This window comes from Salmo salar, chromosome 27 (assembly GCF_965601325.2).
Source record: "Salmo salar chromosome 27, fSalSal1, whole genome shotgun sequence".
NCBI lineage: Eukaryota > Metazoa > Chordata > Actinopteri > Salmoniformes > Salmonidae > Salmo > Salmo salar.
In genome coordinates this window covers 17,147,497-17,170,019 of record NC_138317.1, presented here as the reverse complement: position 1 = coordinate 17,170,019, position 22,523 = coordinate 17,147,497, and the positions used below count along the sequence as shown (strand labels likewise).

The 22,523-nt window shown below is 38.5% G+C and overlaps 23 non-coding genes across 23 annotated transcripts; all 23 read left to right on the top strand.

The window, feature by feature from the left end:
* The first annotated feature begins 2,083 nt into the window (after positions 1 to 2,083).
* On the top strand, positions 2,084 to 2,166 carry trnal-caa (transfer RNA leucine (anticodon CAA)). The gene has a single exon. It is a non-coding gene; the product is annotated as a tRNA-Leu (tRNA).
* Positions 2,167 to 3,466: 1,300 nt separating this feature from the next.
* Positions 3,467 to 3,549, top strand: trnal-caa (transfer RNA leucine (anticodon CAA)). Its single transcript has one exon. It is a non-coding gene; the product is annotated as a tRNA-Leu (tRNA).
* A 746-nt stretch (positions 3,550 to 4,295) lies between these two features.
* On the top strand, positions 4,296 to 4,378 carry trnal-uaa (transfer RNA leucine (anticodon UAA)). The gene has a single exon. It is a non-coding gene; the product is annotated as a tRNA-Leu (tRNA).
* Positions 4,379 to 5,125: 747 nt separating this feature from the next.
* On the top strand, positions 5,126 to 5,208 carry trnal-caa (transfer RNA leucine (anticodon CAA)). The gene has a single exon. It is a non-coding gene; the product is annotated as a tRNA-Leu (tRNA).
* Positions 5,209 to 6,473: 1,265 nt separating this feature from the next.
* trnal-uaa (transfer RNA leucine (anticodon UAA)) lies at positions 6,474 to 6,556 on the top strand. Its single transcript has one exon. It is a non-coding gene; the product is annotated as a tRNA-Leu (tRNA).
* A 747-nt stretch (positions 6,557 to 7,303) lies between these two features.
* trnal-uaa (transfer RNA leucine (anticodon UAA)) lies at positions 7,304 to 7,386 on the top strand. The gene has a single exon. It is a non-coding gene; the product is annotated as a tRNA-Leu (tRNA).
* Positions 7,387 to 8,134: 748 nt separating this feature from the next.
* Positions 8,135 to 8,217, top strand: trnal-uaa (transfer RNA leucine (anticodon UAA)). The gene has a single exon. It is a non-coding gene; the product is annotated as a tRNA-Leu (tRNA).
* Positions 8,218 to 8,964: 747 nt separating this feature from the next.
* On the top strand, positions 8,965 to 9,047 carry trnal-uaa (transfer RNA leucine (anticodon UAA)). Its single transcript has one exon. It is a non-coding gene; the product is annotated as a tRNA-Leu (tRNA).
* Positions 9,048 to 10,625: 1,578 nt separating this feature from the next.
* Positions 10,626 to 10,708, top strand: trnal-uaa (transfer RNA leucine (anticodon UAA)). The gene has a single exon. It is a non-coding gene; the product is annotated as a tRNA-Leu (tRNA).
* A 748-nt stretch (positions 10,709 to 11,456) lies between these two features.
* On the top strand, positions 11,457 to 11,539 carry trnal-uaa (transfer RNA leucine (anticodon UAA)). The gene has a single exon. It is a non-coding gene; the product is annotated as a tRNA-Leu (tRNA).
* Positions 11,540 to 12,286: 747 nt separating this feature from the next.
* trnal-uaa (transfer RNA leucine (anticodon UAA)) lies at positions 12,287 to 12,369 on the top strand. Its single transcript has one exon. It is a non-coding gene; the product is annotated as a tRNA-Leu (tRNA).
* Positions 12,370 to 13,117: 748 nt separating this feature from the next.
* On the top strand, positions 13,118 to 13,200 carry trnal-uaa (transfer RNA leucine (anticodon UAA)). Its single transcript has one exon. It is a non-coding gene; the product is annotated as a tRNA-Leu (tRNA).
* Positions 13,201 to 13,947: 747 nt separating this feature from the next.
* trnal-uaa (transfer RNA leucine (anticodon UAA)) lies at positions 13,948 to 14,030 on the top strand. The gene has a single exon. It is a non-coding gene; the product is annotated as a tRNA-Leu (tRNA).
* A 748-nt stretch (positions 14,031 to 14,778) lies between these two features.
* trnal-uaa (transfer RNA leucine (anticodon UAA)) lies at positions 14,779 to 14,861 on the top strand. The gene has a single exon. It is a non-coding gene; the product is annotated as a tRNA-Leu (tRNA).
* A 749-nt stretch (positions 14,862 to 15,610) lies between these two features.
* trnal-uaa (transfer RNA leucine (anticodon UAA)) lies at positions 15,611 to 15,693 on the top strand. The gene has a single exon. It is a non-coding gene; the product is annotated as a tRNA-Leu (tRNA).
* Positions 15,694 to 16,442: 749 nt separating this feature from the next.
* Positions 16,443 to 16,525, top strand: trnal-uaa (transfer RNA leucine (anticodon UAA)). Its single transcript has one exon. It is a non-coding gene; the product is annotated as a tRNA-Leu (tRNA).
* Positions 16,526 to 17,274: 749 nt separating this feature from the next.
* Positions 17,275 to 17,357, top strand: trnal-uaa (transfer RNA leucine (anticodon UAA)). Its single transcript has one exon. It is a non-coding gene; the product is annotated as a tRNA-Leu (tRNA).
* A 748-nt stretch (positions 17,358 to 18,105) lies between these two features.
* On the top strand, positions 18,106 to 18,188 carry trnal-uaa (transfer RNA leucine (anticodon UAA)). Its single transcript has one exon. It is a non-coding gene; the product is annotated as a tRNA-Leu (tRNA).
* A 747-nt stretch (positions 18,189 to 18,935) lies between these two features.
* trnal-uaa (transfer RNA leucine (anticodon UAA)) lies at positions 18,936 to 19,018 on the top strand. The gene has a single exon. It is a non-coding gene; the product is annotated as a tRNA-Leu (tRNA).
* A 748-nt stretch (positions 19,019 to 19,766) lies between these two features.
* trnal-uaa (transfer RNA leucine (anticodon UAA)) lies at positions 19,767 to 19,849 on the top strand. The gene has a single exon. It is a non-coding gene; the product is annotated as a tRNA-Leu (tRNA).
* A 747-nt stretch (positions 19,850 to 20,596) lies between these two features.
* Positions 20,597 to 20,679, top strand: trnal-uaa (transfer RNA leucine (anticodon UAA)). Its single transcript has one exon. It is a non-coding gene; the product is annotated as a tRNA-Leu (tRNA).
* A 748-nt stretch (positions 20,680 to 21,427) lies between these two features.
* trnal-uaa (transfer RNA leucine (anticodon UAA)) lies at positions 21,428 to 21,510 on the top strand. The gene has a single exon. It is a non-coding gene; the product is annotated as a tRNA-Leu (tRNA).
* A 747-nt stretch (positions 21,511 to 22,257) lies between these two features.
* On the top strand, positions 22,258 to 22,340 carry trnal-uaa (transfer RNA leucine (anticodon UAA)). Its single transcript has one exon. It is a non-coding gene; the product is annotated as a tRNA-Leu (tRNA).
* Positions 22,341 to 22,523: the final 183 nt, after the last annotated feature.

The following is a 22,523-nucleotide window of genomic DNA, read 5'->3' as shown; positions in this document are numbered from 1 at the left end:
GTACTCTATTTACACCAGGACGGCTGAGTGGTTTAGACATTGGAATTAAAGTCCAATGAACAGTATGTTCTCGTGGGTACCAACCCCATTCCTGGAAAAAGTTTACTTTAGATGTAATAAACCCTCCTTTCACTCATTTACATTTAGCGTGGATCAAATCTGAAAGAATTGATTATGACAAGTTCTTCCATTTTGACTCAGCTCTTGTTAATCTTTTAGAAACACCTGCATGGCAGTGTGTTAAAGGTGTTAGACTCATGATTGAAATTAAAATGTTCTTGTTGGTTCGAGACCTACATCTGGTAGAACGTTTGATTTGGATGTAGTCAAGTTTTATTTACATATTGTCTGGATCAAAGCCAAAAGACCTGACTATGTCCTCCTTATTTCATTTTGACTGGGCCCTTGATCTTGTGTCCTTTACACCAGGATGGCCGAGAGGTTAATGCGTTAGACTCAAGATCTAATGGACATTTGTCCTCGTGGATTCGAACCCCACTCCTGTTAGAAGTTTGTCTTTGATTTGGATGTTATCAATTGACCTTTCACTCATTGGAAATTTGTTTGGATCAAAGCTGAAAGAATTGACGTTGTTACCCATATTCCGACTTGACTCAGCAAGTGTTTATCCTTTAAAAACACAAAAGATGGCTGAGTGGTTGGGGTGTTAGAGTCATTATCAACTTAATTGTTATTCTTTTTGCTTCGAAACCCCATTCTTGTATTAAGTTTGATTTGGATGTCAACAAGTCTCGTTTAGATATTGTCGGGCTCAAAGCCAAAATAACTGACTGTGTGCTCCTCATTCCAATTTCACTGGGCTCTTGATCGTATCTTATCTACACCAGGATGGCTGAGTGGTTTAGACATTGGAATAAAAATCCAATGAACATTATGTTCTCATGGGTACCAACCCATTCCTGGAAAAAGTTTACTTTAGATGTAATCAACCCTCCTTTCACTCATTTACATTTAGCGTGGATCAAATCTGAAAGAATTGATTATGACAAGTTCTTCCATTTTGACTCAGCTCTTGTTAATCTTTTAGAAACACCTGCATGGCAGTGTGTTAAAGGTGTTAGACTCATGATTGAAATTAAAATGTTCTTGTTGGTTCGAGACCTACATCTGGTAGAACGTTTGATTTGGATGTAATCAAGTTTCATTTACATATTGTCTGGATCAAAGCCAAAAGACCTGACTGTGTCCTCCTTATTTCATTTTGACTGGGCTCTTGATTTTGGGTTCTTTACACCAGGATGGCCGAGAGGTTAAGGCGTTGCCCTCAAGATCTAATGGACATATGTCCTCGTGGGTTCGAACCCCACTCCTGGTAGAAGTTTTTCTTTGATTTGGATGTTATCAATTGACATTTCACTCATTGGAAATTTGTTTGGATCAAAGCTGAAAGAATTGACGTTGTTTCCCATATTCCGACTTGACTCAGCAAGTGTTTATCCGTTAAAAACACAAAAGATGGCTGAGTGGTTAGGGTGTTAGAGTCATTATCAACTTAATTGTTATTCTTTTTGCTTTGAAACCCCATTCTTGTATTAAGTTTGATTTGGATGTCAACAAGTCTCGTTTAGATATTGTCTGGCTCAAAGCCAAAATAACTGACTGTGTGCTCCTCATTCCAATTTCACTGGGCTCTTGATCGTACTCTATTTACACCAGGACGGCTGAGTGGTTTAGACATTGGAATTAAAGTCCAATGAACAGTATGTTCTCGTGGGTACCAACCCCATTCCTGGAAAAAGTTTACTTTAGATGTAATAAACCCTCCTTTCACTCATTTACATTTAGCGTGGATCAAATCTGAAAGAATTGATTATGACAAGTTCTTCCATTTTGACTCAGCTCTTGTTAATCTTTTAGAAACACCTGGATGGCAGTTTGTTTAAGGCGTTAGACTCATGATCTAAATTAAAATGTTCTTGTTGGTTCGAAATCTACATCTGGTAGAACGTTTGATTTGGATGTAATCAAGTTTCATTTACATATTGTCTGGATCAAAGCCCAAAAATCTGACTGTGTGCTCCTTTTTCCATTTTGACTGGGCCCTTGATTTTCTGTTCTTTACACCAGGATTGCCGAGAGGTTAAGGCGTTGGACTCAAGATCCAATGGACATATGTCCTCGTGGGTTCGAACCCCACTCCTGGTAGAAGTTTATCTTTGCTTTGGATTTTGTCAATTGTTGGGCTCTTGATCGTATCTTATCTACACCAGGATGGCTGAGTGGTTTAGACATTGGAATAAAAATCCTATGAACATTATGTTCTCATGGGTACCAACCCATTCCTGGAAAAAGTTTACTTTAGATGTAATCAACCCTCCTTTCACTCATTTACATTTAGCGTGGATCAAATCTGAAAGAATTGATTATGACAAGTTCTTCCATTTTGACTCAGCTCTTGTTAATCTTTTAGAAACACCTGCATGGCAGTGTGTTAAAGGTGTTAGACTCATGATTGAAATTAAAATGTTCTTGTTGGTTCGAGACCTACATCTGGTAGAACGTTTGATTTGGATGTAATCAAGTTTCATTTACATATTGTCTGGATCAAAGCCAAAAGACCTGACTGTGTCCTCCTTATTTCATTTTGACTGGGCTCTTGATTTTGGGTTCTTTACACCAGGATGGCCGAGAGGTTAAGGCGTTGCCCTCAAGATCTAATGGACATATGTCCTCGTTGGTTCGAACCCCACTCCTGGTAGAAGTTTTTCTTTGATTTGGATGTTATCAATTGACATTTAACTCATTGGAAATTTGTTTGGATCAAAGCTGAAAGAATTGACGTTGTTTCCCATATTCCGACTTGACTCAGCAAGTGTTTATCCGTTAAAAACACAAAAGATGGCTGAGTGGTTAGGGTGTTAGAGTCATTATCAACTTAATTGTTATTCTTTTTGCTTTGAAACCCCATTCTTGTATTAAGTTTGATTTGGATGTCAACAAGTCTCGTTTAGATATTGTCTGGCTCAAAGCCAAAATAACTGACTGTGTGCTCCTCATTCCAATTTCACTGGGCTCTTGATCGTACTCTATTTACACCAGGACGGCTGAGTGGTTTAGACATTGGAATTAAAGTCCAATGAACAGTATGTTCTCGTGGGTACCAACCCCATTCCTGGAAAAAGTTTACTTTAGATGTAATAAACCCTCCTTTCACTCATTTACATTTAGCGTGGATCAAATCTGAAAGAATTGATTATGACAAGTTCTTCCATTTTGACTCAGCTCTTGTTAATCTTTTAGAAACACCTGCATGGCAGTGTGTTAAAGGTGTTAGACTCATGATTGAAATTAAAATGTTCTTGTTGGTTCGAGACCTACATCTGGTAGAACGTTTGATTTGGATGTAGTCAAGTTTTATTTACATATTGTCTGGATCAAAGCCAAAAGACCTGACTGTGTCCTCCTTATTTCATTTTGACTGGGCCCTTGATCTTGTGTCCTTTACACCAGGATGGCCGAGAGGTTAATGCGTTGGACTCAAGATCTAATGGACATTTGTCCTCGTGGATTCGAACCCCACTCCTGGTAGAAGTTTGTCTTTGTTTTGGATGTTATCAATTGACCTTTCACTCATTGGAAATTTGTTTGGATCAAAGCTGAAAGAATTGACTTTGATTCCCATATTCCGACTTGACTCAGCAAGTGTTTATCCTTTAAAAACACAAAAGATGCCTGAGTGGTTAAGGTGTTAGAGTCATTATCAACTTAATTGTTATTCTTTTTGCTTCGAAACCCCATTCTTGTATTAAGTTTGATTTGGATGTCAACAAGTCTCGTTTAGATATTGTCTGGCTCAAAGCCAAAATAACTGACTGTGTGCTCCTCATTCCAATTTCACTGGGCTCTTGATCGTATCTTATCTACACCAGGATGGCTGAGTGGTTTAGACATTGGAATAAAAATCCTATGAACATTATGTTCTCATGGGTACCAACCCATTCCTGGAAAAAGTTTACTTTAGATGTAATCAACCCTCCTTTCACTCATTTACATTTAGCGTGGATCAAATCTGAAAGAATTGATTATGACAAGTTCTTCCATTTTGACTCAGCTCTTGTTAATCTTTTAGAAACACCTGCATGGCAGTGTGTTAAAGGTGTTAGACTCATGATTGAAATTAAAATGTTCTTGTTGGTTCGAGACCTACATCTGGTAGAACGTTTGATTTGGATGTAGTCAAGTTTTATTTACATATTGTCTGGATCAAAGCCAAAAGACCTGACTGTGTCCTCCTTATTTCATTTTGACTGGGCCCTTGACCTTGTGTCCTTTACACCAGGATGGCCGAGAGGTTAAGGCGTTGGACTTAAGATCCAATGGACATATGTCCTCGTCGGTTCGAACCCCACTCTTCGTACAAGTTTGTCTTTGATTTGGATGTCGTCATTTGTCCTTTCACTCATTGGAAATTTGTTTGGATCAAAGCTGAAAGAATTGACTTTGTTCCCCTTATTCCGACTTGACTCAGCAAGTGTTTATCCTTTAAAAACACAAAAATGGCTGAGTGTTTAGGGTGTTAGAGTCATTATCAACTTAATTGTTATTCTTTTTGCTTCGAAACCCCATTCTTGTATTAAGTTTGATTTGGATGTCAACAAGTCTCGTTTAGATATTGTCTGGCTCAAAGCCAAAAAAAACTGACTGTGTGCTCCTCATTCCAATTTCACTGGGCTCTTGATCGTACTCTATTTACACCAGGATGGCTGAGTGGTTTAGACATTGGAATTAAAGTCCAATGAACAGTATGTTCTTGTGGGTGCCAACGCCATTCCTGGAAAAAGTTTACTTTGGATGTAATCAACCCTCCTTTCACTCTTTTACATTTAGCGTGGATCGAATCTGAAAGAAATGACAATGAAAAGTTCTTCCATTTTGACTCAGCTCTTGTTAATCTTTTAGAAACACCTGGATGGCAGTGTGTTTAAGGCGTTAGACTCATGATCGAAATTAAAATGTTCTTGTTGGTTCGAAATCTACATCTGGTAGAACGTTTGATTTGGACGTAATCAAGTTTCATTTACATATTGTCTGGATCAAAGCCAAAAGACCTGACTGTGTCCTCCTTATTTCATTTTGACTGGGCCCTTGATCTTTTGTCCTTTACACCAGGATGGCCGAGAGGTTAAGGCGTTGGACTCAAGATCTAATGGACATTTGTCCTCGTGGATTCGAACCCCACTCCTGGTAGAAGTTTGTCTTTGATTTGGATGTTATCAATTGACCTTTCACTCATTGGAAATTTGTTTGGATCAAAGCTGAAAGAATTGACGTTGTTACCCATATTCCGACTTGACTCAGCAAGTGTTTATCCGTTAAAAACACAAAAGATGGCTGAGTGGTTAGGGTGTTAGAGTCATTATCAACTTAATTGTTATTCTTTTTGCTTCGAAACCCCATTCTTGTATTAAGTTTGATTTGGATGTCAACAAGTCTCGTTTAGATATTGTCTGGCTCAAAGCCAAAATAACTGACTGTGTGCTCCTCATTCCAATTTCACTGGGCTCTTGATCGTACTCTATTTACTCCAGGACGGCTGAGTGGTTTAGACATTGGAATTAAAGTCCAATGAACAGTATGTTCTTGTGGGTACCAACCCCATTCCTGGAAAAAGTTTACTTTGGATGTAATCAACCCTCCTTTCACCCATTTACATTTAGCGTGGATCGAATCTGAAAGAAATGACAACGACAAGTTCTTCCATTTTGACTCAGCTCTTGTTAATCTTTTAGAAACACCTGGATGGCAGTGTGTTTAAGGGGTTAGACTCATGATCGAAATTAAAATGTTCTTGTTGGTTCGAAATCTACATCTGGTAGAACGTTTGATTTGGACGTAATCAAGTTTCATTTACATATTGTCTGGATCAAAGGCAAAAAATCTGACTGTGTGCTCCTTATTCCATTTTGACTGGGCCCTTGATTTTAAGTTTGATTTGGATGTCAACAAGTCTCATTTAGATATTGTCTGGCTCAAAGCCAAAAAAAACTGACTGTGTGCTCCTCATTCCAATTTCACTGGGCTCTTGATTGTCTCTTATCTACACCAGGATGGCTGAGTGGTTTAGACATTGGAATAAAAATCCAATGAACAGTATTTTCTCATGGGTACCAACCCAATTCCTGGAAAAAGTTTACTTTAGATGTAATCAACTCTCCTTTCACTCATTCACATTTAGTGTGGATCAAATCTGAAAGAATTGATTATGACAAGTTCTTCCATTTTGACTCAGCTCTTGTTAATCTTTTAGAAACACCTGGATGGCAGTGTGTTAAAGGCGTTAGACTCATGATTGAAATTAAAATGTTCTTGTTGGTTCGAAATCTACATCTGGTAGAACGTTTGATTTGGACGTAATCAAGTTTCATTTACATATTGTCTGGATCAAAGGCAAAAAAGCTGACTGTGTGCTCCTTATTCCATTTTGACTGGGCCCTTGATTTTGTGTTCTTTACAACAGGATGGCCGAGAGGTTAAGGCGTTGAACTTAAGATCCAATGGACATATGTCCTCGTGGGTTCGAACCCCACTCCTGGTAGAAGTTTGTCTTTGATTTGGATGTTGTCATTTGTCCTTCCACTCATTGGAAATTTGTTTGGATCAAAGCTGAAAGAATTGACGTTGTTTCCCATATTCCGACTTGACTCAGCAAGTGTTTATCCTTTAAAAACACAAAAGATGGCTGAGTGGTTAAGGTGTTAGAGTCATTATCAACTCAATTGTTGTTCTTCTTGCTTCGAAACCCCATTCTTGTATTAAGTTTGATTTGGATGTCAACAAGTCTCGTTTAGATATTGTCTGGCTCAAAGCCAAAATAACTGACTCTGTGCTCCTCATTCCAATTTCACTGGGCTCTTGATCGTACTCTATTTACACCAGGATGGCTGAGTGGTTTAGACATTGGAATTAAAGTCCAATGAACAGTATGTTCTTGTGGGTGCCAACGCCATTCCTGGAAAAAGTTTACTTTGGATGTAATCAACCCTCCTTTCACTCTTTTACATTTAGCGTGGATCGAATCTGAAAGAAATGACAATGAAAAGTTCTTCCATTTTGACTCAGCTCTTGTTAATCTTTTAGAAACACCTGGATGGCAGTGTGTTTAAGGCGTTAGACTCATGATCGAAATTAAAATGTTCTTGTTGGTTCGAAATCTACATCTGGTAGAACGTTTGATTTGGACGTAATCAAGTTTCATTTACATATTGTCTGGATCAAAGGCAAAAAATCTGACTGTGTGCTCCTTATTCCATTTTGACTGGGCCCTTGATTTTCTGTTCTTTACACCAGGATGGCCGAGAGGTTAAGGCGTTGGACTTAAGATCCAATGGACATATGTCCTCGTGGGTTCGAACCCCACTCCTGGTAGAAGTTTGTCTTTGATTTGGATGTTGTCATTTGTCCTTTCACTCATTGGAAATTTGTTTGGATCAAAGCTGAAAGAATTGACTTTGTTCCCCTTATTCCGACTTTACTCAGCAAGTGTTTATCCTTTAAAAACACAAAAGATGGCTGAGTGTTTAGGGTGTTAGAGTCATTATCAACTTAATTGTTATTCTTTTTGCTTCGAAACCCCATTCTTGTATTAAGTTTGATTTGGATGTCAACAAGTCTCATTTAGATATTGTCTGGCTCAAAGCCAAAAAAAACTGACTGTGTGCTCCTCATTCCAATTTCACTGGGCTCTTGATTGTCTCTTATCTACACCAGGATGGCTGAGTGGTTTAGACATTCGAATAAAAATCCAATGAACAGTATTTTCTCATGGGTACCAACCCAATTCCTGGAAAAAGTTTACTTTAGATGTAATCAACTCTCCTTTCACTCATTCACATTTAGTGTGGATCAAATCTGAAAGAATTGATTATGACAAGTTCTTCCATTTTGACTCAGCTCTTGTTAATCTTTTAGAAACACCTGGATGGCAGTGTGTTAAAGGCGTTAGACTCATGATTGAAATTAAAATGTTCTTGTTGGTTCGAAATCTACATCTGGTAGAACGTTTGATTTGGACGTAATCAAGTTTCATTTACATATTGTCTGGATCAAAGGCAAAAAAGCTGACTGTGTGCTCCTTATTCCATTTTGACTGGGCCCTTGATTTTGTGTTCTTTACAACAGGATGGCCGAGAGGTTAAGGCGTTGAACTTAAGATCCAATGGACATATGTCCTCGTGGGTTCGAACCCCACTCCTGGTAGAAGTTTGTCTTTGATTTGGATGTTGTCATTTGTCCTTCCACTCATTGGAAATTTGTTTGGATCAAAGCTGAAAGAATTGACTTTGTTTCCCATATTCCGACTTGACTCAGCAAGTGTTTATCCTTTAAAAACACAAAAGATGGCTGAGTGGTTAAGGTGTTAGATTCATTATCAACTCAATTGTTGTTCTTCTTGCTTCGAAACCCCATTCTTGTATTAAGTTTGATTTGGATGTCAACAAGTCTCGTTTAGATATTGTCTGGCTCAAAGCCAAAAAAACTGACTCTGTGCTCCTCATTCCAATTTCACTGGGCTCTTGATCGTACTCTATTTACACCAGGATGGCTGAGTGGTTTAGACATTGGAATTAAAGTCCAATGAACAGTATGTTCTTGTGGGTGCCAACGCCATTCCTGGAAAAAGTTTACTTTGGATGTAATCAACCCTCCTTTCACTCTTTTACATTTAGCGTGGATCGAATCTGAAAGAAATGACAATGAAAAGTTCTTCCATTTTGACTCAGCTCTTGTTAATCTTTTAGAAACACCTGGATGGCAGTGTGTTTAAGGCGTTAGACTCATGATCGAAATTAAAATGTTCTTGTTGGTTCGAAATCTACATCTGGTAGAACGTTTGATTTGGATGTAATCAAGTTTCATTTACATATTGTCTGGATCAAAGGCAAAAAATCTGACTGTGTGCTCCTTATTCCATTTTGACTGGGCCCTTGATGTTGTGTTCTTTACACCAGGATGGCCGAGAGGTTAAGGCGTTTGACTTAAGATCCAATGGACATATGTCCTCGTGGGTTCGAACCCCACTCCTGGTAGAAGTTTGTCTTTGATTTGGATTTTGTCAATTGTCCTTCCACTCATTGGAAATTTGTTTGGATCAAAGCTGAAAGAATTGACTTTGTTCCCCTTATTCCGACTTGACTCAGCAAGTGTTTATCCTTTAAAAACACAAAAGATGGCTGAGTGTTTAGGGTGTTAGAGTCATTATCAACTTAATTGTTATTCTTTTTGCTTCGAAACCCCATTCTTGTATTAAGTTTGATTTGGATGTCAACAAGTCTCGTTTAGATATTGTCTGGCTCAAAGCCAAAATAACTGACTGTGTGCTCCTCATTCCAATTTCACTGGGCTCTTGATCGTACTCTATTTACACCAGGACGGCTGAGTGGTTTAGACATTGGAATTAAAGTCCAATGAACAGTATGTTCTTGTGGGTACCAACCCCATTCCTGGAAAAAGTTTACTTTGGATGTAATCAACCCTCCTTTCACTCATTTACATTTAGCGTGGATCGAATCTGAAAGAAATGACAACGACAAGTTCTTCCATTTTGACTCAGCTCTTGTTAATCTTTTAGAAACACCTGGATGGCAGTGTGTTTAAGGCGTTAGACTCATGATCGAAATTAAAATGTTCTTGTTGGTTCGAAATCTACATCTGGTAGAACGTTTGATTTGGACGTAATCAAGTTTCATTTACATATTGTCTGGATCAAAGGCAAAAAAATCTGACTGTGTGCTCCTTATTCCATTTTGACTGGGCCCTTGATTTTGTGTTCTTTACAACAGGATGGCCGAGAGGTTAAGGCGTTGACCTTAAGATCCAATGGACATATGTCCTCGTGGGTTCGAACCCCACTCCTGGTAGAAGTTTGTCTTTGATTTGGATGTTGTCATTTGTCCTTCCACTCATTGGAAATTTGTTTGGATCAAAGCTGAAAGAATTGACGTTGTTTCCCATATTCCGACTTGACTCAGCAAGTGTTTATCCTTTAAAAACACAAAAGATGGCTGAGTGGTTAAGGTGTTAGAGTCATTATCAACTCAATTGTTGTTCTTCTTGCTTCGAAACCCCATTCTTGTATTAAGTTTGATTTGGATGTCAACAAGTCTCGTTTAGATATTGTCTGGCTCAAAGCCAAAAAAACTGACTCTGTGCTCCTCATTCCAATTTCACTGGGCTCTTGATCGTACTCTATTTACACCAGGATGGCTGAGTGGTTTAGACATTGGAATTAAAGTCCAATGAACAGTATGTTCTTGTGGGTGCCAACGCCATTCCTGGAAAAAGTTTACTTTGGATGTAATCAACCCTCCTTTCACTCTTTTACATTTAGCGTGGATCGAATCTGAAAGAAATGACAATGAAAAGTTCTTCCATTTTGACTCAGCTCTTGTTAATCTTTTAGAAACACCTGGATGGCAGTGTGTTTAAGGCGTTAGACTCATGATCGAAATTAAAATGTTCTTGTTGGTTCGAAATCTACATCTGGTAGAACGTTTGATTTGGATGTAATCAAGTTTCATTTACATATTGTCTGGATCAAAGGCAAAAAATCTGACTGTGTGCTCCTTATTCCATTTTGACTGGGCCCTTGATGTTGTGTTCTTTACACCAGGATGGCCGAGAGGTTAAGGCGTTTGACTTAAGATCCAATGGACATATGTCCTCGTGGGTTCGAACCCCACTCCTGGTAGAAGTTTGTCTTTGATTTGGATTTTGTCAATTGTCCTTCCACTCATTGGAAATTTGTTTGGATCAAAGCTGAAAGAATTGACTTTGTTCCCCTTATTCCGACTTGACTCAGCAAGTGTTTATCCTTTAAAAACACAAAAGATGGCTGAGTGTTTAGGGTGTTAGAGTCATTATCAACTTAATTGTTATTCTTTTTGCTTTGAAACCCCATTCTTGTATTAAGTTTGATTTGGATGTCAACAAGTCTCGTTTAGATATTGTCTGGCTCAAAGCCAAAATAACTGACTGTGTGCTCCTCATTCCAATTTCACTGGGCTCTTGATCGTACTCTATTTACACCAGGACGGCTGAGTGGTTTAGACATTGGAATTAAAGTCCAATGAACAGTATGTTCTTGTGGGTACCAACCCCATTCCTGGAAAAAGTTTACTTTGGATGTAATCAACCCTCCTTTCACTCATTTACATTTAGCGTGGATCGAATCTGAAAGAAATGACAACGACAAGTTCTTCCATTTTGACTCAGCTCTTGTTAATCTTTTAGAAACACCTGGATGGCAGTGTGTTTAAGGCGTTAGACTCATGATCGAAATTAAAATGTTCTTGTTGGTTCGAAATCTACATCTGGTAGAACGTTTGATTTGGACGTAATCAAGTTTCATTTACATATTGTCTGGATCAAAGGCAAAAAAATCTGACTGTGTGCTCCTTATTCCATTTTGACTGGGCCCTTGATTTTGTGTTCTTTACAACAGGATGGCCGAGAGGTTAAGGCGTTGAACTTAAGATCCAATGGACATATGTCCTCGTGGGTTCGAACCCCACTCCTGGTAGAAGTTTGTCTTTGATTTGGATGTTGTCATTTGTCCTTCCACTCATTGGAAATTTGTTTGGATCAAAGCTGAAAGAATTGACTTTGTTTCCCATATTCCGACTTGACTCAGCAAGTGTTTATCCTTTAAAAACACAAAAGATGGCTGAGTGGTTAAGGTGTTAGAGTCATTATCAACTCAATTGTTGTTCTTCTTGCTTCGAAACCCCATTCTTGTATTAAGTTTGATTTGGATGTCAACAAGTCTCGTTTAGATATTGTCTGGCTCAAAGCCAAAAAAACTGACTCTGTGCTCCTCATTCCAATTTCACTGGGCTCTTGATCGTACTCTATTTACACCAGGATGGCTGAGTGGTTTAGACATTGGAATTAAAGTCCAATGAACAGTATGTTCTTGTGGGTGCCAACGCCATTCCTGGAAAAAGTTTACTTTGGATGTAATCAACCCTCCTTTCACTCTTTTACATTTAGCGTGGATCGAATCTGAAAGAAATGACAATGAAAAGTTCTTCCATTTTGACTCAGCTCTTGTTAATCTTTTAGAAACACCTGGATGGCAGTGTGTTTAAGGCGTTAGACTCATGATCGAAATTAAAATGTTCTTGTTGGTTCGAAATCTACATCTGGTAGAACGTTTGATTTGGATGTAATCAAGTTTAATTTACATATTGTCTGGATCAAAGGCAAAAAATCTGACTGTGTGCTCCTTATTCCATTTTGACTGGGCCCTTGATGTTGTGTTCTTTACACCAGGATGGCCGAGAGGTTAAGGCGTTTGACTTAAGATCCAATGGACATATGTCCTCGTGGGTTCGAACCCCACTCCTGGTAGAAGTTTGTCTTTGATTTGGATTTTGTCAATTGTCCTTCCACTCATTGGAAATTTGTTTGGATCAAAGCTGAAAGAATTGACTTTGTTCCCCTTATTCCGACTTGACTCAGCAAGTGTTTATCCTTTAAAAACACAAAAGATGGCTGAGTGTTTAGGGTGTTAGAGTCATTATCAACTTAATTGTTATTCTTTTTGCTTTGAAACCCCATTCTTGTATTAAGTTTGATTTGGATGTCAACAAGTCTCGTTTAGATATTGTCTGGCTCAAAGCCAAAATAACTGACTGTGTGCTCCTCATTCCAATTTCACTGGGCTCTTGATCGTACTCTATTTACACCATGACGGCTGAGTGGTTTAGACATTGGAATTAAAGTCCAATGAACAGTATGTTCTTGTGGGTACCAACCCCATTCCTGGAAAAAGTTTACTTTGGATGTAATCAACCCTCCTTTCACTCATTTACATTTAGCGTGGATCGAATCTGAAAGAAATGACAACGACAAGTTCTTCCATTTTGACTCAGCTCTTGTTAATCTTTTAGAAACACCTGGATGGCAGTGTGTTTAAGGCGTTAGACTGATGATCGAAATTAAAATGTTCTTGTTGGTTCGAAATCTACATCTGGTAGAACGTTTGATTTGGACGTAATCAAGTTTCATTTACATATTGTCTGGATCAAAGGCAAAAAAATCTGACCGTGTGCTCCTTATTCCATTTTGACTGGGCCCTTGATTTTGTGTTCTTTACAACAGGATGGCCGAGAGGTTAAGGCGTTGAACTTAAGATCCAATGGACATATGTCCTCGTGGGTTCGAACCCCACTCCTGGTAGAAGTTTGTCTTTGATTTGGATGTTGTCATTTGTCCTTCCACTCATTGGAAATTTGTTTGGATCAAAGCTGAAAGAATTGACGTTGTTTCCCATATTCCGACTTGACTCAGCAAGTGTTTATCCTTTAAAAACACAAAAGATGGCTGAGTGGTTAAGGTGTTAGAGTCATTATCAACTCAATTGTTGTTCTTCTTGCTTCGAAACCCCATTCTTGTATTAAGTTTGATTTGGATGTCAACAAGTCTCGTTTAGATATTGTCTGGCTCAAAGCCAAAAAAACTGACTCTGTGCTCCTCATTCCAATTTCACTGGGCTCTTGATCGTACTCTATTTACACCAGGATGGCTGAGTGGTTTAGACATTGGAATTAAAGTCCAATGAACAGTATGTTCTTGTGGGTGCCAACGCCATTCCTGGAAAAAGTTTACTTTGGATGTAATCAACCCTCCTTTCACTCTTTTACATTTAGCGTGGATCGAATCTGAAAGAAATGACAATGAAAAGTTCTTCCATTTTGACTCAGCTCTTGTTAATCTTTTAGAAACACCTGGATGGCAGTGTGTTTAAGGCGTTAGACTCATGATCGAAATTAAAATGTTCTTGTTGGTTCGAAATCTACATCTGGTAGAACGTTTGATTTGGATGTAATCAAGTTTCATTTACATATTGTCTGGATCAAAGGCAAAAAATCTGACTGTGTGCTCCTTATTCCATTTTGACTGGGCCCTTGATGTTGTGTTCTTTACACCAGGATGGCCGAGAGGTTAAGGCGTTTGACTTAAAATCCAATGGACACATGTCCTCGTGGGTTCGAACCCCACTCCTGGTAGAAGTTTGTCTTTGATTTGGATTTTGTCAATTGTCCTTCCACTCATTGGAAATTTGTTTGGATCAAAGCTGAAAGAATTGACTTTGTTCCCCTTATTCCGACTTGACTCAGCAAGTGTTTATCCTTTAAAAACACAAAAGATGGCTGAGTGTTTAGGGTGTTAGAGTCATTATCAACTTAATTGTTATTCTTTTTGCTTTGAAACCCCATTCTTGTATTAAGTTTGATTTGGATGTCAACAAGTCTCGTTTAGATATTGTCTGGCTCAAAGCCAAAATAACTGACTGTGTGCTCCTCATTCCAATTTCACTGGGCTCTTGATCGTACTCTATTTACACCATGACGGCTGAGTGGTTTAGACATTGGAATTAAAGTCCAATGAACAGTATGTTCTTGTGGGTACCAACCCCATTCCTGGAAAAAGTTTACTTTGGATGTAATCAACCCTCCTTTCACTCATTTACATTTAGCGTGGATCGAATCTGAAAGAAATGACAACGACAAGTTCTTCCATTTTGACTCAGCTCTTGTTAATCTTTTAGAAACACCTGGATGGCAGTGTGTTTAAGGCGTTAGACTCATGATCGAAATTAAAATGTTCTTGTTGGTTCGAAATCTACATCTGGTAGAACGTTTGATTTGGACGTAATCAAGTTTCATTTACATATTGTCTGGATCAAAGGCAAAAAAATCTGACTGTGTGCTCCTTATTCCATTTTGACTGGGCCCTTGATTTTGTGTTCTTTACAACAGGATGGCCGAGAGGTTAAGGCGTTGAACTTAAGATCCAATGGACATATGTCCTCGTGGGTTCGAACCCCACTCCTGGTAGAATTTTGTCTTTGATTTGGATGTTGTCATTTGTCCTTCCACTTATTGGAAATTTGTTTGGATCAAAGCTGAAAGAATTGACGTTGTTTCCCATATTCCGACTTGACTCAGCAAGTGTTTATCCTTTAAAAACACAAAAGATGGCTGAGTGGTTGGGGTGTTAGAGTCATTATCAACTCAATTGTTGTTCTTCTTGCTTCGAAACCCCATTCTTGTATTAAGTTTGATTTGGATGTCAACAAGTCTCATTTAGATATTGTCTGGCTCAAAGCCAAAAAAAACTGACTGTGTGCTCCTCATTCCAATTTCACTGGGCTCTTGATTGTCTCTTATCTACACCAGGATGGCTGAGTGGTTTAGACATTGGAATAAAAATCCAATGAACAGTATTTTCTCATGGGTACCAACCCAATTCCTGGAAAAAGTTTACTTTAGATGTAATCAACCCTCCTTTCACTCATTTACATTTAGCGTGGATCGAATCTGAAAGAAATGACAACGACAAGTTCTTCCATTTTGACTCAGCTCTTGTTAATCTTTTAGAAACACCTGGATGGCAGTGTGTTTAAGGCGTTAGACTCATGATCGAAATTAAAATGTTCTTGTTGGTTCGAAATCTACATCTGGTAGAACGTTTGATTTGGACGTAATCAAGTTTCATTTACATATTGTCTGGATCAAAGGCAAAAAAATCTGACTGTGTGCTCCTTATTCCATTTTGACTGGGCCCTTGATTTTGTGTTCTTTACAACAGGATGGCCGAGAGGTTAAGGCGTTGAACTTAAGATCCAATGGACATATGTCCTCGTGGGTTCGAACCCCACTCCTGGTAGAATTTTGTCTTTGATTTGGATGTTGTCATTTGTCCTTCCACTTATTGGAAATTTGTTTGGATCAAAGCTGAAAGAATTGACGTTGTTTCCCATATTCCGACTTGACTCAGCAAGTGTTTATCCTTTAAAAACACAAAAGATGGCTGAGTGGTTGGGGTGTTAGAGTCATTATCAACTCAATTGTTGTTCTTCTTGCTTCGAAACCCCATTCTTGTATTAAGTTTGATTTGGATGTCAACAAGTCTCATTTAGATATTGTCTGGCTCAAAGCCAAAAAAAACTGACTGTGTGCTCCTCATTCCAATTTCACTGGGCTCTTGATTGTCTCTTATCTACACCAGGATGGCTGAGTGGTTTAGACATTGGAATAAAAATCCAATGAACAGTATTTTCTCATGGGTACCAACCCAATTCCTGGAAAAAGTTTACTTTAGATGTAATATACTCTCCTTTCACTCATTCACATTTAGTGTGGATCAAATCTGAAAGAATTGATTATGACAAGTTCTTCCATTTTGACTCAGCTCTTGTTAATCTTTTAGAAACACCTGGATGGCAGTGTGTTTAAGGCGTTAGACTCATGATCGAAATTAAAATGTTCTTGTTGGTTCGAAATCTACATCTGGTAGAACGTTTGATTTGGACGTAATCAAGTTTCATTTACATATTGTCTGGATCAAAGGCAAAAAAATCTGACTGTGTGCTCCTTATTCCATTTTGACTGGGCCCTTGATTTTGTGTTCTTTACAACAGGATGGCCGAGAGGTTAAGGCGTTGAACTTAAGATCCAATGGACATATGTCCTCGTGGGTTCGAACCCCACTCCTGGTAGAATTTTGTCTTTGATTTGGATGTTGTCATTTGTCCTTCCACTTATTGGAAATTTGTTTGGATCAAAGCTGAAAGAATTGACGTTGTTTCCCATATTCCGACTTGACTCAGCAAGTGTTTATCCTTTAAAAACACAAAAGATGGCTGAGTGGTTGGGGTGTTAGAGTCATTATCAACTCAATTGTTGTTCTTCTTGCTTCGAAACCCCATTCTTGTATTAAGTTTGATTTGGATGTCAACAAGTCTCATTTAGATATTGTCTGGCTCAAAGCCAAAAAAAACTGACTGTGTGCTCCTCATTCCAATTTCACTGGGCTCTTGATTGTCTCTTATCTACACCAGGATGGCTGAGTGGTTTAGACATTGGAATAAAAATCCAATGAACAGTATTTTCTCATGGGTACCAACCCAATTCCTGGAAAAAGTTTACTTTAGATGTAATCAACTCTCCTTTCACTCATTCACATTTAGTGTGGATCAAATCTGAAAGAATTGATTATGACAAGTTCTTCCATTTTGACTCAGCTCTTGTTAATCTTTTAGAAACACCTGGATGGCAGTGTGTTTAAGGCGTTAGACTCATGATCGAAATTAAAATGTTCTTGTTGGTTCGAAATCTACATCTGGTAGAACGTTTGATTTGGACGTAATCAAGTTTCATTTACATATTGTCTGGATCAAAGGCAAAAAAATCTGACTGTGTGCTCCTTATTCCATTTTGACTGGGCCCTTGATTTTGTGTTCTTTACAACAGGATGGCCGAGAGGTTAAGGCGTTGAACTTAAGATCCAATGGACATATGTCCTCGTGGGTTCGAACCCCACTCCTGGTAGAATTTTGTCTTTGATTTGGATGTTGTCATTTGTCCTTCCACTTATTGGAAATTTGTTTGGATCAAAGCTGAAAGAATTGACGTTGTTTCCCATATTCCGACTTGACTCAGCAAGTGTTTATCCTTTAAAAACACAAAAGATGGCTGAGTGGTTGGGGTGTTAGAGTCATTATCAACTCAATTGTTGTTCTTCTTGCTTCGAAACCCCATTCTTGTATTAAGTTTGATTTGGATGTCAACAAGTCTCATTTAGATATTGTCTGGCTCAAAGCCAAAAAAAACTGACTGTGTGCTCCTCATTCCAATTTCACTGGGCTCTTGATTGTCTCTTATCTACACCAGGATGGCTGAGTGGTTTAGACATTGGAATAAAAATCCAATGAACAGTATTTTCTCATGGGTACCAACCCAATTCCTGGAAAAAGTTTACTTTAGATGTAATCAACTCTCCTTTCACTCATTCACATTTAGTGTGGATCAAATCTGAAAGAATTGATTATGACAAGTTCTTCCATTTTGACTCAGCTCTTGTTAATCTTTTAGAAACACCTGGATGGCAGTGTGTTAAAGGCGTTAGACTCATGATTGAAATTAAAATGTTCTTGTTGGTTCGAAATCTACATCTGGTAGAACGTTTGATTTGGACGTAATCAAGTTTCATTTACATATTGTCTGGATCAAAGGCAAAAAAGCTGACTGTGTGCTCCTTATTCCATTTTGACTGGGCCCTTGATTTTGTGTTCTTTACAACAGGATGGCCGAGAGGTTAAGGCGTTGAACTTAAGATCCAATGGACATATGTCCTCGTGGGTTCGAACCCCACTCCTGGTAGAAGTTTGTCTTTGATTTGGATGTTGTCATTTGTCCTTCCACTCATTGGAAATTTGTTTGGATCAAAGCTGAAAGAATTGACTTTGTTTCCCATATTCCGACTTGACTCAGCAAGTGTTTATCCTTTAAAAACACAAAAGATGGCTGAGTGGTTAAGGTGTTAGAGTCATTATCAACTCAATTGTTGTTCTTCTTGCTTCGAAACCCCATTCTTGTATTAAGTTTGATTTGGATGTCAACAAGTCTCGTTTAGATATTGTCTGGCTCAAAGCCAAAAAAACTGACTCTGTGCTCCTCATTCCAATTTCACTGGGCTCTTGATCGTACTCTATTTACACCAGGATGGCTGAGTGGTTTAGACATTGGAATTAAAGTCCAATGAACAGTATGTTCTTGTGGGTGCCAACGCCATTCCTGGAAAAAGTTTACTTTGGATGTAATCAACCCTCCTTTCACTCTTTTACATTTAGCGTGGATCGAATCTGAAAGAAATGACAATGAAAAGTTCTTCCATTTTGACTCAGCTCTTGTTAATCTTTTAGAAACACCTGGATGGCAGTGTGTTTAAGGCGTTAGACTCATGATCGAAATTAAAATGTTCTTGTTGGTTCGAAATCTACATCTGGTAGAACGTTTGATTTGGATGTAATCAAGTTTCATTTACATATTGTCTGGATCAAAGGCAAAAAATCTGACTGTGTGCTCCTTATTCCATTTTGACTGGGCCCTTGATTTTGTGTTCTTTACAACAGGATGGCCGAGAGGTTAAGGCGTTGAACTTAAGATCCAATGGACATATGTCCTCGTGGGTTCGAACCCCACTCCTGGTAGAATTTTGTCTTTGATTTGGATGTTGTCATTTGTCCTTCCACTTATTGGAAATTTGTTTGGATCAAAGCTGAAAGAATTGACGTTGTTTCCCATATTCCGACTTGACTCAGCAAGTGTTTATCCTTTAAAAACACAAAAGATGGCTGAGTGGTTGGGGTGTTAGAGTCATTATCAACTCAATTGTTGTTCTTCTTGCTTCGAAACCCCATTCTTGTATTAAGTTTGATTTGGATGTCAACAAGTCTCATTTAGATATTGTCTGGCTCAAAGCCAAAAAAAACTGACTGTGTGCTCCTCATTCCAATTTCACTGGGCTCTTGATTGTCTCTTATCTACACCAGGATGGCTGAGTGGTTTAGACATTGGAATAAAAATCCAATGAACAGTATTTTCTCATGGGTACCAACCCAATTCCTGGAAAAAGTTTACTTTAGATGTAATCAACTCTCCTTTCACTCATTCACATTTAGTGTGGATCAAATCTGAAAGAATTGATTATGACAAGTTCTTCCATTTTGACTCAGCTCTTGTTAATCTTTTAGAAACACCTGGATGGCAGTGTGTTAAAGGCGTTAGACTCATGATTGAAATTAAAATGTTCTTGTTGGTTCGAAATCTACATCTGGTAGAACGTTTGATTTGGACGTAATCAAGTTTCATTTACATATTGTCTGGATCAAAGGCAAAAAAGCTGACTGTGTGCTCCTTATTCCATTTTGACTGGGCCCTTGATTTTGTGTTCTTTACAACAGGATGGCCGAGAGGTTAAGGCGTTGAACTTAAGATCCAATGGACATATGTCCTCGTGGGTTCGAACCCCACTCCTGGTAGAAGTTTGTCTTTGATTTGGATGTTGTCATTTGTCCTTCCACTCATTGGAAATTTGTTTGGATCAAAGCTGAAAGAATTGACTTTGTTTCCCATATTCCGACTTGACTCAGCAAGTGTTTATCCTTTAAAAACACAAAAGATGGCTGAGTGGTTAAGGTGTTAGAGTCATTATCAACTCAATTGTTGTTCTTCTTGCTTCGAAACCCCATTCTTGTATTAAGTTTGATTTGGATGTCAACAAGTCTCGTTTAGATATTGTCTGGCTCAAAGCCAAAAAAACTGACTCTGTGCTCCTCATTCCAATTTCACTGGGCTCTTGATCGTACTCTATTTACACCAGGATGGCTGAGTGGTTTAGACATTGGAATTAAAGTCCAATGAACAGTATGTTCTTGTGGGTGCCAACGCCATTCCTGGAAAAAGTTTACTTTGGATGTAATCAACCCTCCTTTCACTCTTTTACATTTAGCGTGGATCGAATCTGAAAGAAATGACAATGAAAAGTTCTTCCATTTTGACTCAGCTCTTGTTAATCTTTTAGAAACACCTGGATGGCAGTGTGTTTAAGGCGTTAGACTCATGATCGAAATTAAAATGTTCTTGTTGGTTCGAAATCTACATCTGGTAGAACGTTTGATTTGGATGTAATCAAGTTTAATTTACATATTGTCTGGATCAAAGGCAAAAAATCTGACTGTGTGCTCCTTATTCCATTTTGACTGGGCCCTTGATGTTGTGTTCTTTACACCAGGATGGCCGAGAGGTTAAGGCGTTTGACTTAAAATCCAATGGACATATGTCCTCGTGGGTTCGAACCCCACTCCTGGTAGAAGTTTGTCTTTGATTTGGATTTTGTCAATTGTCCTTCCACTCATTGGAAATTTGTTTGGATCAAAGCTGAAAGAATTGACTTTGTTCCCCTTATTCCGACTTGACTCAGCAAGTGTTTATCCTTTAAAAACACAAAAGATGGCTGAGTGTTTAGGGTGTTAGAGTCATTATCAACTTAATTGTTATTCTTTTTGCTTTGAAACCCCATTCTTGTATTAAGTTTGATTTGGATGTCAACAAGTCTCGTTTAGATATTGTCTGGCTCAAAGCCAAAATAACTGACTGTGTGCTCCTCATTCCAATTTCACTGGGCTCTTGATCGTACTCTATTTACACCATGACGGCTGAGTGGTTTAGACATTGGAATTAAAGTCCAATGAACAGTATGTTCTTGTGGGTACCAACCCCATTCCTGGAAAAAGTTTACTTTGGATGTAATCAACCCTCCTTTCACTCATTTACATTTAGCGTGGATCGAATCTGAAAGAAATGACAACGACAAGTTCTTCCATTTTGACTCAGCTCTTGTTAATCTTTTAGAAACACCTGGATGGCAGTGTGTTTAAGGCGTTAGACTCATGATCGAAATTAAAATGTTCTTGTTGGTTCGAAATCTACATCTGGTAGAACGTTTGATTTGGACGTAATCAAGTTTCATTTACATATTGTCTGGATCAAAGGCAAAAAAATCTGACCGTGTGCTCCTTATTCCATTTTGACTGGGCCCTTGATTTTGTGTTCTTTACAACAGGATGGCCGAGAGGTTAAGGCGTTGAACTTAAGATCCAATGGACATATGTCCTCGTGGGTTCGAACCCCACTCCTGGTAGAAGTTTGTCTTTGATTTGGATGTTGTCATTTGTCCTTCCACTCATTGGAAATTTGTTTGGATCAAAGCTGAAAGAATTGACGTTGTTTCCCATATTCCGACTTGACTCAGCAAGTGTTTATCCTTTAAAAACACAAAAGATGGCTGAGTGGTTAAGGTGTTAGAGTCATTATCAACTCAATTGTTGTTCTTCTTGCTTCGAAACCCCATTCTTGTATTAAGTTTGATTTGGATGTCAACAAGTCTCGTTTAGATATTGTCTGGCTCAAAGCCAAAAAAACTGACTCTGTGCTCCTCATTCCAATTTCACTGGGCTCTTGATCGTACTCTATTTACACCAGGATGGCTGAGTGGTTTAGACATTGGAATTAAAGTCCAATGAACAGTATGTTCTTGTGGGTGCCAACGCCATTCCTGGAAAAAGTTTACTTTGGATGTAATCAACCCTCCTTTCACTCTTTTACATTTAGCGTGGATCGAATCTGAAAGAAATGACAATGAAAAGTTCTTCCATTTTGACTCAGCTCTTGTTAATCTTTTAGAAACACCTGGATGGCAGTGTGTTTAAGGCGTTAGACTCATGATCGAAATTAAAATGTTCTTGTTGGTTCGAAATCTACATCTGGTAGAACGTTTGATTTGGATGTAATCAAGTTTCATTTACATATTGTCTGGATCAAAGGCAAAAAATCTGACTGTGTGCTCCTTATTCCATTTTGACTGGGCCCTTGATGTTGTGTTCTTTACACCAGGATGGCCGAGAGGTTAAGGCGTTTGACTTAAAATCCAATGGACACATGTCCTCGTGGGTTCGAACCCCACTCCTGGTAGAAGTTTGTCTTTGATTTGGATTTTGTCAATTGTCCTTCCACTCATTGGAAATTTGTTTGGATCAAAGCTGAAAGAATTGACTTTGTTCCCCTTATTCCGACTTGACTCAGCAAGTGTTTATCCTTTAAAAACACAAAAGATGGCTGAGTGTTTAGGGTGTTAGAGTCATTATCAACTTAATT